The sequence below is a fragment of the Sturnus vulgaris genome, chromosome Z, assembly GCF_052056855.1.
Source record: "Sturnus vulgaris isolate bStuVul1 chromosome Z, bStuVul1.hap1, whole genome shotgun sequence".
Taxonomy (NCBI): domain Eukaryota; kingdom Metazoa; phylum Chordata; class Aves; order Passeriformes; family Sturnidae; genus Sturnus; species Sturnus vulgaris.
The window spans coordinates 11508524-11523963 of record NC_142283.1 but is presented as its reverse complement, the minus strand read 5'-3'; positions in this window follow the sequence as shown (position 1 = coordinate 11523963).

Here is a 15440-nt window from a genome sequence, read left to right as displayed (position 1 = left end):
TTTGCTTTGCTTCTCCTGCAGCCCAGTATGACAATCCCATTGTCACCAGTGCCAAGAGAGCTTTGGTCCTTCCAGAGGCTTTCTGGGCTGCCTTTCCTCACCACTGCAGGGTGGGAACGCTGCTGGAAGAGATGAGAGTCAGTGCTAGGCTGCTCATGTGCAAACCCATGGGGTGGTGGAAACAGCACCATGAAAACACATCAAGATCTCCTCTCTTGTGAACCTGCAGAGACCCAAAGGTATAAGACTCCATAGCATTTCCAGACAGGAGCAAGTAATAAAAGCTTTACTGCCAGGTTCTTCCCCTAATTACCACTGGGTACTGAAGCTGGGCTTTAACTCACTAGTATTCATATAAAAATTTCAAATGCAGTGTCTGCCATTATTAAAACCTGATGCCCAGCTTGCTGTTCATTAATCCTTGAGACTGCAGTGTTCTGGGGCTTCATTTTTTAAGACTAATTATGGAGCATTGAGCATCACAATGTTGCCAATGTATTAATTGGCTCTTGCAAGAATAGGCTCCAAAGATAAATAACCTCATGGCAAATGTAGTTCTGGGAGGAGAGTTCTTGCAATATTCTAATTCTAATTATCAAAGTAAATTATGTTTTTTTTTCGTTCCCAAGCAGTGTAGGAGACAATAAAATATACAGTTTCCAGCATGAGTCAGTTCTGAGAAAGCTCAGCTGAGGAACTAAGGTTCTTTGGGGTCTGTAATGCTCTAGGAGCTGTTACAATGAATATATAGAAATTAGGAAGTGAGGCTGCAAAACAGCTGTAGCATGGCAAAAAACTAGAGAAAAATAGTATGGTTTCCTAGCTTTATTATTTGAATTTATTATTTGAGATATTTGAATAAAATACTCAGCCTCCTTCCTGCTTAGTGATGATTATAGTCTCCACTTTATATGCTGATTATTCTTCCTCTGAGAGGTGGTTGTATGCTGCCTTGCATGCTACTCTTTTTCTATCTGTTGTCATAGGTAAGCTAAATCCTATGTAGGAACACATCCTCCATAATTATCTGTGCTGTTCATGTACTTGGGAGATATTTATTGTTTTCTGATGCCTTCGAGTCTCTGTGTAACACCTTTGTTACAATGTAAAGTCATGATTTTACTTTTTTAAGGGAGAATTGCTCCTGAGCATGTCTCTCTCAGAAATGGTTTCAGCTTTTGGCTACCTCAATATTATTAGTCAGTAAACATATTGTGAGGTCTGGCTGCTTCCCCACATCCACTGTTGTAAAATGAATGGAATCATTGTGATGTTGTTGAAAGCCACACCTGCAGAGAAATTCTTGTCTCATGAGCATTTTGCATATATAAAACGACACCTTTCCCTCTCTGAGTTCGTGTGTTCCTCTGGAGACAGAAGAGAAATTGCTTTTTCGTGATGAAATTGGATTTTTCAGTTTTTTTCAGAATATTGTTCTATTCATCACCATACAACTCAGATTAAATCACACTTGACAATTTCCCCAGGACCTTTCTGTTACAGCTCTGTCCCATTTTACAGAAGTAATTGCTATAACACATTGCCACACTATCATTTCTCTCTTTGCGAGTTCAAGTGCTTGTTCTGTGATTTAATTTTCTACTATCATGCTTGCAATTTGGAGCTGGGATAATCACTGTGTTAGCAGTAGTATCTACAGTCCCAGAGAATGGGGAATAAACACATGGAAGCCAAACCTTTCCTCTCTCCACTGGGTTTTCATTGTATAAGCACTACCAATCTGCACAACACAGGGGAACTGCTTAAAACCTGCTTGATACTGGTTTGCAAAGTTGACAGTGAAGGCAAGGCTAAGATGTTAATAAAGTTCCAAATCACACACAGAAAACAGTGAGATTGCTCTGAGAAATTGATGGCAGAGCATGTAAACTGGTTCACTGGAAAGACACAACATAAGAATGTCCAACAGTTTTATTACTTTTACCTGCCCACCATGTAAGTCTGAAAGGACATATCAATGTAGAAATGATTAATAATTTAGACCCAAATTAAAATACATTTGATTTATCTTTGATTGACTTTCAATCTAAACAATGCTAATATTAGTATGCTCATCATCTAACGTCTCTAATATGTTCAGAAGAGATTTAAAACTTTCAGAACTCTGGCTGTTTGCTCCTCTGTTTCGATTTTTCTTTGGGCGGAAAAAGCTTTGTGATCAGCAAATTGCCTCTCTTTTATGTTAATCCAATTATTATATTTCCATTTACAAAGATTAAGTAAAATCCGGATCAGCTTGTCCTATGATTATATAAGGCAGCATAAATGAAAAGTGGGTGGAAAGAACTTGATGACATCCCTGGGACCTGGAATCAGTTCTGCTGTGCAAAGACCTTTGGTGCATTGACAATGATATATGTTACTTATTTTTAATATGCAGCACTCTGAATTCACAAAAGATGGAGATACTTGTCCTTGAGACACTTGGAGATATCCTTTTGACTACACTGATAGCTGAACACATTTAATTTTCTTTGAGTTGAAAAAAAAATCTTAAACAGACTTGAATATACTTGCAGATCTGCTGGAGTAGTAAAAAGTCACTGCAAAATCCATGGGTAGTAATTGAAAGTTAGATAATGCAGGCAGAAAACTAAGGATATCCTTGCTTGCCTTTTGCTCTTAGAAGGAATTAAACCATTGGAGTTAAACCACTGGTCAGGACAGTACCCAAGGTAACTCTTTGAGGCTAGGATCCCCCACCTTGGCATTCTGGGTTATCCTTCTAAATCCCTAAGAGTTCTCAAAATAGTAAGGTAGGGCTAATTCCATTTGACGCCACAAATCTCTCTTCCAGTGCTGATGGAGCTTTAATCAGTTTGTTTGGTTTCTCACTTAATTTTTAAAGTTTCTGTGATAGAAAAAATTCCCAATTCCAGTGAAGCTTCTGTATCCTGATCATGAGATTCTGTGTTATATACCACCATAGAAAAGATCAAATCCTGGATTTCTATTTTTAAGAAAAACAGTTAAAAAAATGTAGGAGGAAAAGAGGACTTTATTGTGTACTTGCAAAAGGGAGGGAAAATGGAGGCAGGGATTTGTGCAATACTGCTGAAACTCCATGACAGTTCAAATATAGTTGTTAAACTCTCAGGAAAATTTCTCAGTGATTCACCTGAGGCCTCCAGCAATTCTTCTAGAAAGCTGTTGAGGAAGTCAGGCCTTTGTCTTGATATGGGTAGAGGAATTGGACTATTTTCTGCTGGGGACATGTCTTGATATGACAGTAGTGAGTTTTCATATATACTGACATTTAACAATAAACTCTTTCAGCAATGGATAAAAACAGAAAAATCCATACAGCCATAGCATTTCCAGACAGGAGCAACGCAATGCTGTAAAAATACACACCTACTTATAAAGAAGAAGGATTTCTTCGTGTCCATGGAAGGCAGCATCATTATGGGAATAAATCATGCCAGACTGGAAATTTGCATAAGGGCTCTGGGACCAGGAACTTCAGAGAAGTCAGATAACATTAAATACTTCTTAAAATACGACTTAATTTACTAATCTGCCAGTAGAAAGGGCAAAATGTCTCTATAGATTTAAGCCCTCTAGTCTCAATCCTGTAAATATCACTGTACAGAGGTGGGATTGTATTGTGTTTGAGAATAACTGAGCTTTTACTAATTATCTGTTTGTTTGGCTACTGATGACAGTTTGTAGTGCTTACTTGACACCCTGACAGGCTCAACTCTTTGCCTGTGATTTGAGGTGAACTCTGTGCCTGGACAGTCCTGTATACTAAATCCAGCCCATTTTCTGATCCAGCTGTATCAACTGAAATGGTGTCTTCAGAATATCACTGGCACTTCATTACAGGGTAACTGGGTCCTACTTTGGCTTTGGAGGAACTGGAGAACACGAGTCTCAAGCTGTCTGAGAGCTCTGGTTTTAGTGCAGCTGGAAAAGCTAAACAGATTGCTTTAGTAATTAGGCCGAAACAAAGCCTCCAGAGAAATGAAAACTGTTTGTTCTGTTCAATAACTATGAGCTCAGAATAAGACCAGATGTATTAAATCCCTGTTCAGCTCTCATAATAGCATAGTAAGTTAGGATTATGAATTCCCCTGTTCTGCTCATATTACAAGGGTGACATTTATAAGATGCCAAGAGATGAAATGCATAGCTCTGCAAGATCAATTAATTTTCATTGCTGTTGCTTTTGCTGCAGAATTTTCTGACCCAAGTATTCCAGAGGGGGAGCATTTTCCTTTGTCTCCAGTGAAAATTATACGTGATAACAAGCAACACCTGTAGATGCTGGGTGTTGACAGGATGTTACCAGAATTTGGGGATAAGCCTTAAAAAAGGCTTTGAAACCCATAATATCTTCTTATGTATTTAGCAATCCCTTTTTTTTTGAGACTGAGCCTAACCACAAACTTCTAACTAAAACTGCTCAACTTTTGTCAAAGCTTCAAGAATGAACATTCAAACAGCTCATTGGAGAGAAGATCTCTTTGGTCCTAATCCACTTGTAGATCACTCATGAATTTGTAGGGAGGTCTTAAAGGACAACAGACAATTTGTTGTTCCCTGTCTTACTTTTAAATGTTTGGCTGCAACCATGGATTGTAGAATTCAATAGAGAACTGCTGAAAATGTACCTAAGACAAGAAACCAGCCCATCCTTTATGGGGTGGTCATACAAATATATTTTCCAATCTGAGTGGCTGCTGTGCTCTGTTTTAATCCTTCCTTCCTTCCTTCCTTCCTTCCTTCCTTCCTTCCTTCCTTCCTTCCTTCCTTCCTTCCTTCCTTCCTTCCTTCCTTCCTTCCTTCCTTCCTTCCTTCCTTCCTTCCTTCCTTCCTTCCTTCCTTCCTTCCTTCCTTCCTTCCTTCCTTCCTTCCTTCCTTCCTTCCTTCCTTCCTTCCTTCCTTCCTTCCTTCCTTCCTTCCTTCCTTCCTTCCTTCCTTCCTTCCTTCCTTCCTTCCTTCCTTCCTTCCTTCCTTCCTTCCTTCCTTCCTTCCTTCCTTCCTTCCTTCCTTCCTTCCTTCCTTCCTTCCTTCCTTCCTTCCTTCCTTCCTTCCTTCCTTCCCTCCCTTTCTTCTTTTTCTCTTTTATTCCCCTCCACCTTTTCTGTCTTTTTTTTTTTTTTTTTTTTTTTTTTAGTCTCCTTAGCAATAACTGGAAATTAAAGAATTTTCATGGAGTTACACCAAGCCAGGGGCTGGGTCCTAACCCATCTGTTCAGACACAGAACAGGTTGCCCAGAACTGTCTCCAGTCAATGTTTTAATGTCTCCAAGGGCAAAGGCTCCACAACTTCTTTGTAGAGTCTATCCCGTTTTAATACTTAGTGATTCCCTCAGGAAAAGAAATATGGTTACTGTGGAATTTCTTGTACTTTCATTTGTTCCCATTGACCCTGGTCCCATCCCTGAGTGACATTGAGAAACATCTCACTCCATCTTCCTTAATATCCTCCATCAGGTATCTGCATACTTGGATGAGATCCCCCATCTCTCCATCACATTTGAGGCTCTAAAACATATTTTCTGCTCAGGCATGCTGGAACAGAAGCACTGATGGGATGGCTATTTTGCCATAACCAGCAGCCTCAGTGATGTTGTCTTCCTGAATAATAACAAATCATTAACCACCCTCAGCTGGGTCGTATGCCCTAATGAATGTAGTAGTAAATGGCTCACAAATGTGGAGCTTGGACAGGCACCATTGACCTAGGTAAATAAGGTACTGTGCAGAAACCCTCTGGGCCCACATAATTACTGCAATTTCTCTTTAAATGACAGACCAAGTATCATGGCTCCAGAGCTGTTATTCTTATTAATGACCTCAACCTATTTTTTTTCTTTCCCTTCCTGTTTATGAAATAGTTCCAGTTTTTTAGCTGCATACTTCTTAAGAATTATTGCACTGTACTGTGGGGTTTGAAAAATAACACTGCAGTCATTAGACATGGAGGGAATTCTTTAAAATCAACTGCAAACTAACATGAGAGAGAGAACGATTTTTATAAAGAAAATAAGCATCATCTTCCTATCATCTTCCAGCATGCATATCTAATTGGAGGCTAATTGTTTGATTTTGTAGGCCCAGATTTTAGTAACATAGCTACAGGAATTTTTAACTTTTAGGCAGGTACATTTGTAATATGTTGATGTGTATATTGCACCAGATGATTTATGATGACATGTAAGCGAGGACTTAAATTCGCAGTCTGGTGCAAGTTGGTCTGATCTGTGTTTATTTTTGGAAAGTATGAAGGCACATTCTGGTATAGTTAAAGTCAAAGTGAAATAATAAGAATGAATCCGGGAAAGTATGATTCAAGTCAATGTGGGATTAGAAGACACAGGCTTTTCAAAAAATCCCATTGTTTTAATTCAATACATTGTTTTCAGAAAGCTCCTACAGACTGCACACCCTTTTCTGCAAATTCTTGAATAATAATCTATCAAAAGTTCTGCTCTAAGTTCAGCCAGTTCCTCTGCTGCCAAATACAGCTTGGGTTTTGTCTCTGGAACAGTGAACATCTGGTAAACAGCAGGTGTTTACCTGCCACCCATATGCGTTTCCCATGCAATTGAGAATTACAGTAAAAATATATCCTTAGGGCTGAGAGCCAACAGATATGCAGCCACAAGCATTCTTCTTGTCAGAACCCGGGGTTTGGATCTGGTTTTGTTCCTATTAAATTGCCTCAAACCCCGTTAAGACAGTATTGGGCATCTTGCAACATATGGTATTTTTTTAGTATGCTAAGCACTTACTAATAGATGTAAAACTTGCAGGTTCTGGCATCCATCAGCACTTTTGCCAACATAGACTGATTAAAAAAAAAAAAAACAAAACAAACTAAAACCCCAAAATCATGAGACTGGTATTAAAGTCAAACAATTTAATTTGCCTGCTGACTCTGGAAACTAAATGCATCATGATCTTGAGGTCTTCTCTACAAATGCAAGTACTTGGAATGTGTTTATTTTATTCTCCAATGACAGGCAAAGTAATAATTTTGTGAGTTTGGGACATGTGGTTTTCGGACTGATGAGGGGAAAAGAATTAAATCTTGCACAGCTTTTCAAGTGTTTTTAAGATGGTGATATTTTGATACTATTGTAGTTATTCACTTTCTGCGTAAGCAATGCACTAAGATAAGAAAGTATCTGTCTTCACTTCCCTGAGGGCACTGCAGCACTTGGAAAATAAAATTCTGTTCCTCTACATCTGGCTAAATATGTTGCATTTTGAGAACTTTATTCCAAGTGATTATATAAACTTTGGGTATCTGATAATTCTGGTTTCCATGTAACAGACAAATAATCTAAGTTGTTGTCACAACTGAAATTTCCCAGAAGTAAACTACACAGAGGCACAAGAGCAAATCTCTGGTTTTCAAGGTTTCTTTTGTCTATTTTTATTGACTATTAAATGTGTATTTCCTGCTGGCCTGCCTCCGTGTTCATCTTGGGATCCAAACATCAGTTCCATGGCCTTTAGTGACCGGGCAGTGCCAAACTGCTTCAAATTGAGACAGAGATGAGAGTCGTGTTACCTGTGGCTATTCGTTGTGCTGGGTACCATCTGCTTTGTTACTAGGACACATAATCTGGGAAGGCCAGATGGCATCACTGAAAAGGTAGAATAATGGAGTTAAAACAACTTTGGATGCATCAGCACATTAGTTGTGATGAAATACATGTATTAATAAAAAAGTAGTTGCTATTTTATTCTAATTTTTTTGCAAAGTCAAAATAGTTCCTACAGGAGCTTGAAATAATGCAGATGAGTATCTGAAGAACTTCCCAAACTCTCTCCTGTTTGTAGTGGGTGCTTCAAAGGATGTGGAATGAGAAAGCAGGGGCAAAGGTGTATTTTGCAGACTGTTGTGATAAAAAAGGAGACAGCAAGACCAATACATGCTGCTGAAAGAAAGGAGAGTTGTGCAGTGAAAGAGACTGACAGAAGCAGTCTGAATTTTATGTGGCATGTATGGAAGAAGCTGTGACATATTCCATGGTTTTGGTTTTTGGTCTGGTGGGTTGTTCTCCTGTTCTATGAGAATGTTACAGCTTTTTGGGGTGAGGAAAATAATGTACTAAACTTGTGAGCATGAAGAAACAGAGAGGAGGTATAAGAACATGAGTTATTGACATGATTTTATTTCTTCATAAGAAGCAGGTCCTCACTCTTAATACTGTTTTTAATTTAATTTATTTTAGCTCATCTAATTTTCTATGATGAGGTGGGATAATATAAAATGAAAGTAGAGTATGTTTGGGGAATTAATCATTTGGCTGTTACTACTACTACTTGGGAAAGTAAACTGCTCACATAAACACAGGGCAGGCCATTAGGCACACAGCTTGGAAGCCATAAATATGTGAAAGCAAAAGCTCACCTTGATTTCAGGGGTTATATAAATTTGTCACAGAAAGGCAGGAAAGAAATTGAAATTCAAGGCAAGTGGCACTGAGGCCTATCATTCATGAATCTATCTACTCTACACTCAGATTTCTTGATCAATAGGAAAATGCAGATGAGAAAAGAGTAAAAAGCTGATATATCATGCTCATAAAACTAAAGCAGTAACATATTTTTGAGTGTGAACACCCTTTACTTTGAATCAGGTAAGGTATCTAAATTGATTGTGCATAGTTATGTTTTCTTAATTTAATACTCAGAGATTGAAAGCTGGTGTCCATGTAGTTTAGTGACTTCCTAGTTTTCATGCTGCTAAATCTTGCTGGAGTACCTGCTCTCTATTATAATGAGCCACTGTAATTTCATGGAGAGCAAAAAACAGGGTCTAAAATTACACTAGGGTTGATTTACAACCCAGTGAATCAAAACGAGCAACTTGGAAGTGCTTCAGTGTGAATGGAAAAGTTGTCACTGGCGTGTATTCAGCTGAGAAAGAAAAACGAGCCACACATGGGACTGATGAGCACCCTCCCTTTCCCTCACCTCCTCGGAATCCTCTCCACAGAAAGACACAACCCAGTAATCCTCATGTCCCCATGGGACTGGTGTCCACAAGGATGTGGTTCAGACAAGGCTGCTCTTGGCACACGCTGCTGGTGTGTGACTGGTCCTCTTCTGTCCCAGCTGCAGCAATAACAAGGTTTCCCAACTTGCAGTGCACAAATAGCAAATGTCTCTTGGACAAAGATAGGAGGCAGAAGTATCCTGAGTGTTTTCCCATAGCAATCTGCTATTCCCAAACGATTTCCCATTGCTTTTAATTGTAAAGAAATGGAATTTTTTTTTCTCCTTGTAGTCTTATGATTCTCATGTTGGCCTTAAAACCAACCTTCTAGAAATACAAATGGAAGGTCTTAAAAGGCTTCACTTGCTGCTTAGTCTTCAGGGCTTTGGTTGCTCTGAAAAAGCTGCTGATTGCCATCAGACAGGAGTGTTGTATATCTGCATTAGTAAAAACACTTTTTGAAAACTCAGCATAAAACCTATCTGTTTGAAAATATTTACAAAAGTACAACCATGCATAGACCATTCTTGCACAGATCACTGCAAAAACGGTGAATGGCAGAAATTATTTTTTTGCTGCAAACCACTGAAGTACAGAGGCATTTATCAGGGTAGAGATCAATTGCAAGCTGTTGCTGCTGTTGGAGACAGGCACGTGGCAGAGCACGCTGAGGTTCATGTGACAACAGCCAACTTTCATTGAGTGCCATTCTCCTTGTCTGGATTTGAAGGTCTGCATGGTTAGTCCTGCTTGGCCAATCCTGTTGCCACCTGGCCAACTGGCCAAGAGCTGCCTGTGTCCCCAGCAGCCTAGACCTGCACCCCAATGGTCCAGACTGGTCGAGTTATATAATCAAGGTAATTAAATAATTAGTTATATAATCAGTTATGTTTCAGTTATAAAATGATAATTAGGATTACTTATATCTATGAGGCCTTCACACCAGGTGTTAGCCACCACAATTCCCCCTTTTTTATTTTTAAATACAAAAGCAGTATCTGTCATCCTCCTGGACATGACAGGATGTCAAATGTGGCATAATATAGAGTAATCCTGATGTCACAAATAAAAAGCCTAGGTTGAAAGAGGCTTTCCACTCAACTGGACAAGTCTAGCTCCTCTCAGCCAATGATGTATCCCATGTACCACTGAGGATGAAACACTCATGTCCAGGAGCTGTCAAATGGGATTACCAGCAACACAAATTCTCAAAATAGCATGTCACAAGCTCATTACTTAAAAGTTACAACTTAACACTACAAACAGGAAACAATTCAACTGTAGAACCCTTATAAAGCCAAACAACAGGAGAAACAATTTGTCTTGATTCGGGTTTGTTATTCTTGCCATTAAACAGACAAAATCCTTAAGTCCTTATATTCTTAAATATAAAAAATCTTCATATCCCTGAATAGATAAAGATTCCTAAATAACTTTTCCCAGATCTCCATGTAGCAGGTGTACAGGTTGTTTAAATCACTGTTCCACAAGGTCTGCTTGGTGGTTATCAGGAAGATGTTGCTTCAGATCCTGAGCAAGATTTAGAGCAGGGCAAACACATCTGAGAAATACCCACTGTGTTCCAGTGTCCGTGGAAACACAAGTGTACCATGTCCCCACGTAAGAAGATCCCACAGACCTTCCCATTTATTAGTGATAATATCTCTTACCATTACCTTGGGTTTAGGTGATTTGGTATCACTAGATGATTGCAATGATAAAAAGTGATTTAAAATTACTGGATTCTGGGAGTTTTTTAGTATTGTGAAGTGGTTCAGGGTATAAACTCTGCTCTGTGGGGTCTCACCACACATTCCCCCTTTCTGTTTATCAAGTATTCATTTTAAAGTGTCATGTGCATGATCCACCACGGCTAGAATGTTGGTGAGTGGGGAATACTCACCAACCAATACTTTGGAGAGTGTGACACTCTCCAAAGCTGAAGGAACTGTCTTGTCTTTGGTGAAATGTGTGCAGGGCCATTGTCTGTTTTGATGGTATGGGGGATATTCAAGCAGCAAAGGCTGAATGCCAATGTGCAGTGGTATCCCATCTCCTTTCCCATGTGTGTACTGAGGCCCACCTGGCTGATGAAAAGGTGTCAATTGACACATGCACATATTTTAGACACCCGAATTCAAGAATGTGTGTGACGTTGGTTTTCCATATTTGTAAAACATGCAGCCCATGAGGATTTACCTCCATTTGCAGTGGTGCAGTGTGGCCTTGGCAGCCAGCACTGGTGTTAACTATATTTTGAGCCTCTGTGTTTGACAGCAGGAATTGTCTCTGTAGGGATTGAACACCTTGATGGAAAAAGGCGTGTGATGCCTTGGTTTGTGCCAGCATATCTGGCTGTGATGCTGTCCAGGTAGGGCTGCCCAAGCAATCTGCTCGAGCATTGCCCTCTGCGATAAAACCTGGTAAATTTGTGTGGCTTCTAATATGTAAGATGTACTAAGGGCAAGTTCTGGCTTGGATGGTATACCATAGCATTTTTAGTAGGTTAAATAAGTGTGCATTGTCAATTTCTTTTAACAGAGCTTGATCTAACCTCTGTGTGATGTCAGCAACACAGGTAGAGTCAGTCACAATATTTAAAGGAATATGGAGAAAATGTTGAAAAGCCATAGCTACAGTAGCATGTAGATCCACCAGCTGAGGTGAGCTGTCCATGCTACAATGGCTTTTCCCGTTTTGGCAGAATCATCCATAAATACTGTAACACCTTTTAGAGATGTCTGAGTTTTCAGTGGTTTTGGGGATAGTTCAGTGGTTCCACTCAATTCCAGAAATCTGTGGCTTGCTAGGTGGTAACTAATTTGTCCTGAGAAATTTTGCAAGGCACTTTGTAAAGCTGTGCTGTTGGCAAAGCACATTGTTCTTGTGAGACTGGTATGATAATTTTGGAAGGATTTCTTGCACTTAATTGTAAACATCTCTGACAACATTTGATGATTAATTGTATAATTTACTCAAAGATGATAGGTGCCATCTATTTAGGTTGGTGAGGCAGGAACATTCACTCTAAAACATGCAAAGGGTCAGACCACTGAGTATCCCACTGTCCAATAATCCTGATTGGATTAAAATTGGTGATGAAAATAAATACAGTAATGCTCACCTCTGGGCATATCTGGTGGATTTGACTGTTTGTGGCTGTTTGTGATAGACTGCTCTACTATTTCAAGAGTGGCTTTTGCCTCGGTGGTTAATTTTCTGGGAGAATTTAGATCAGGATCACCTCTTAGAATAGGGGTGTTAATAGGGTTAATAAGGGTGTTAATTGTGAGGTGGTGAATCATAGACAGGGTCTGAGCCAGTAACCAAAAGGTATGGTAACCAAAAGGTTTTGGGTTGAAGGTTTGAATTTTTGTTGAAAGTCTAATTGTTTGCAGCTGTATGGTCTGATCCATTATTTTGTGTCCAAGGTATTTCCAGACTGGTTGATGCACTTTTTCTGGTGCTACTTGCAGCCCAAATGTTCTAATGTTAGCAATAGGCTTGGCTGGATCTCTGAAAGGTCTTTTTTGGTTGGGGTTGTGTCCTGGTTTAGAGCAAATTTGGAAGAAAACCTCTAAAGGGGTCCCCTCAACTGGTTCAGGAAGGAATTTTTTCAGAGAGAAGTGGAAAAAAGATGTTTATTCAACAGACAAAGCACTGCCCAGCACAAAAAAATGAACAATACAAAACAACAAAACCTCTCACTGCTCTGAAGAGATGACAAATTCAAAAAGTCTCTCTGCTGTGGTGGTAGCTCGGCTCAGTTTGTTCTCAGTCCCTCTGATGCTGGAAAATGCCACTGCCCAGGCCCTGGTGGGCCACAGGTGCGAGCTCCTGGTGCTTTCCCTGGGTGCCCAATCCAGAGCAGGTTCAAGTAATTCCAAGCAAAAAAAAAAAGGAGAAAAAAATCGTCCAGGGAACGTCTCTGCTTCAGTTAGTCAAAAGCTAACTAAAAGCAAAGGAGAGCTCTCTCCCACTGACCACCACAGTGACAGTCCAGGAGATGAAGCGATGAAACTCCTGTCTCTATGTTTTCCTCAGACATTCCACAGCTTCTCCTTCCCCCACTTCCATGCTCAGATTTAGCCTTAAAGGTACAAAACTTATTTCTGGGCTGAACAGATGAATGGGGATACAATTCAACATCACAAAGTCACCCAAGGACAAGTTACAATCAAGATATCGTCCACGTAGTGGTAAAAATACACTCCTGGAAATGGTTCTTTTACTGAGTAAAGTGCCTGAGCAACGTACCATTGACAAATTGTGGGGCTGTTTTTCATCCCTTCAGGTAAAACTTTCCATTGATAACACTTGACTGGTGCAGTGCTATTAATAGATGGCACCATAAAAGCAAATTTTGGGGTGTCACTTGAGTGTAAAGAAATATTAAAAACCAGTATTTTAGGTCCACAATCAAAATATCTCAGGTGGCAGGAATCATTGTAGGAGATGACATACCACGTTGCAGAGCACCCATGCTTTCCATGACTGCACTGATTTTTCTCAAGTCATGGAGGAACCTCAATTTACCAGACTTTTCTTTTGTAACAAATACCAGAGTGTTCCAAGGGCCTGTGGATGGTTCTACGTGCCCTTGAGCTAGTTGTTCTTTTACTAGGGATTTAAGGCTGTGCAGTTTCTGTTTCTCTAGAGACTACTGTAGTACCCACACAGGTTGAGGTGTAAGCCATTTTAGGGCTATTGTGGCATATTTTACACTCTTTAATACAGTGGGTCCTGCTAAAAATCTGTCACTACCCAGACTCCTCATGCAGATAGAACATCCCTCCCCCTCAGATTAAGTGGTGCAGTGGTGATAGATGGCCAAACCATGGCTGTCTGGCCCTCTGGATTTCTGACCAACACAGCTCTGCTACTGAAGCAGTTCTGTGTGGTCCCTCCAAGGCCAGGAACGAAAGATCCCACAGCTGTGGTGGGCCATGATGAAGGCCAAGTGTTGGCAAAGATGATGGTGACATCTGCCTCTGTGTCAGTCATCCCACTGACTTTTATTTCCAAGGGTCTTGCCTGTGGCATTGTGATGGTACACACCATATTAGGTCTTTGATCACACATGCCCTGGGTCCAGTATTCCTGGGGTTCTCCAGTCGACCTGAAGCTTGTACCTTAGGATCTGTTTTTGGGACAGAAGACTAGAAAGGGATGAGCTGAGCAATTCGTGTTTTTGCAGGGATACAGGTGGAGTTAGGATTGATACCATTGTGTGTAACTGTCCTGTAAAATCAGCATCAATAACACCAGTGTGAACAAAGATACCTTGCAGTGTGGCACTGGACCTCCCAATCAACAATGTGCTCAATCCTCTCCCAATGGGCCCTTGGGCCTGGAGAGGGACTTTATGTACCTTCAAAGTACTTATAGTTGTTGAGGCTGAGTGGAAACATCCATCCCAGATGATCCTCTTGTCCCTCCTGTGAGGCGGTCACACGAGCTTGCACAGGAAGGTGGGAAGATGCTTGTATCAGTTCATGTCTTGCCCTCTCTCTGTCTTCCATTTCCCTGGTCCTTGAAAGATTGTCTGTTATTATAAATTTTGTATTCACATTGTCTAGCCATATGACTGGGTTTCCCACACTGATTACAGCTTATGTTTGCATTTCTCTGTCCTGGAAATGTTCCTGTTTGAACGGGCTTGTGAGGACAGTTTGCTTTCAAGTGGCCTTGTTGTCCACATCTGTAACAATGGGGTGTCACTTTTACAGCAGCTGCTATGGAATCTGCTAGTAAGGACATGTTGTGGGAATCAGATCCAACCTTGGCACAGGCATTTACCATTTTGTCTAATGATGGATTTTCATTTGGCAGCAGTTCTATGATTTTTCAACAATCTTCATTAGCATTGTCCTTTGCAAATTGTAAAATTAATTGGTTTCTGGCCTCAATATTCATGATTTGTTTTTCCATGGCATCCTACAATATCCCTATGAATTGCAGGTATGGTTCTTTGACTCGTTGTCTGATCTTTGAATACCTTAGGGTTGTGGTAGCCATGTTTGCAACTTTAAATAATGCCTACATCCCCAAATCTTTTACCTGTGCCAGCACTAATGGATTTAACCTGGCTTGAAGTTGTGGGTCCTCCAGTGGTGGTAGTCCTAGGAGTTGAGGAATATATGCCCCAAAGTGTGGGGCAGCATCTTGCAGTGAGATCTTTAGGTTTCTTAGCTCCCACTGTTCTGCACCACATCACCATGTTGATTCAAAAACTATATATTGAATTTATATAGGTCAATTTTGCCAACTGCTTGATATCAAAAAGTGTTACTTCCTCAGTGGTTAAAAATTCCAGCATATTAGCAACGTCAGGAGACCCCAGTCCATGTTTGGCAATGAGCTGTCATAATTCAGAAAGAGCTGGCCACTAGAAGGGTGTATATTTATCAGGCACAGTTCCACTGCCTCTTAGCACTGGGAATACCTCAAGTGTCCT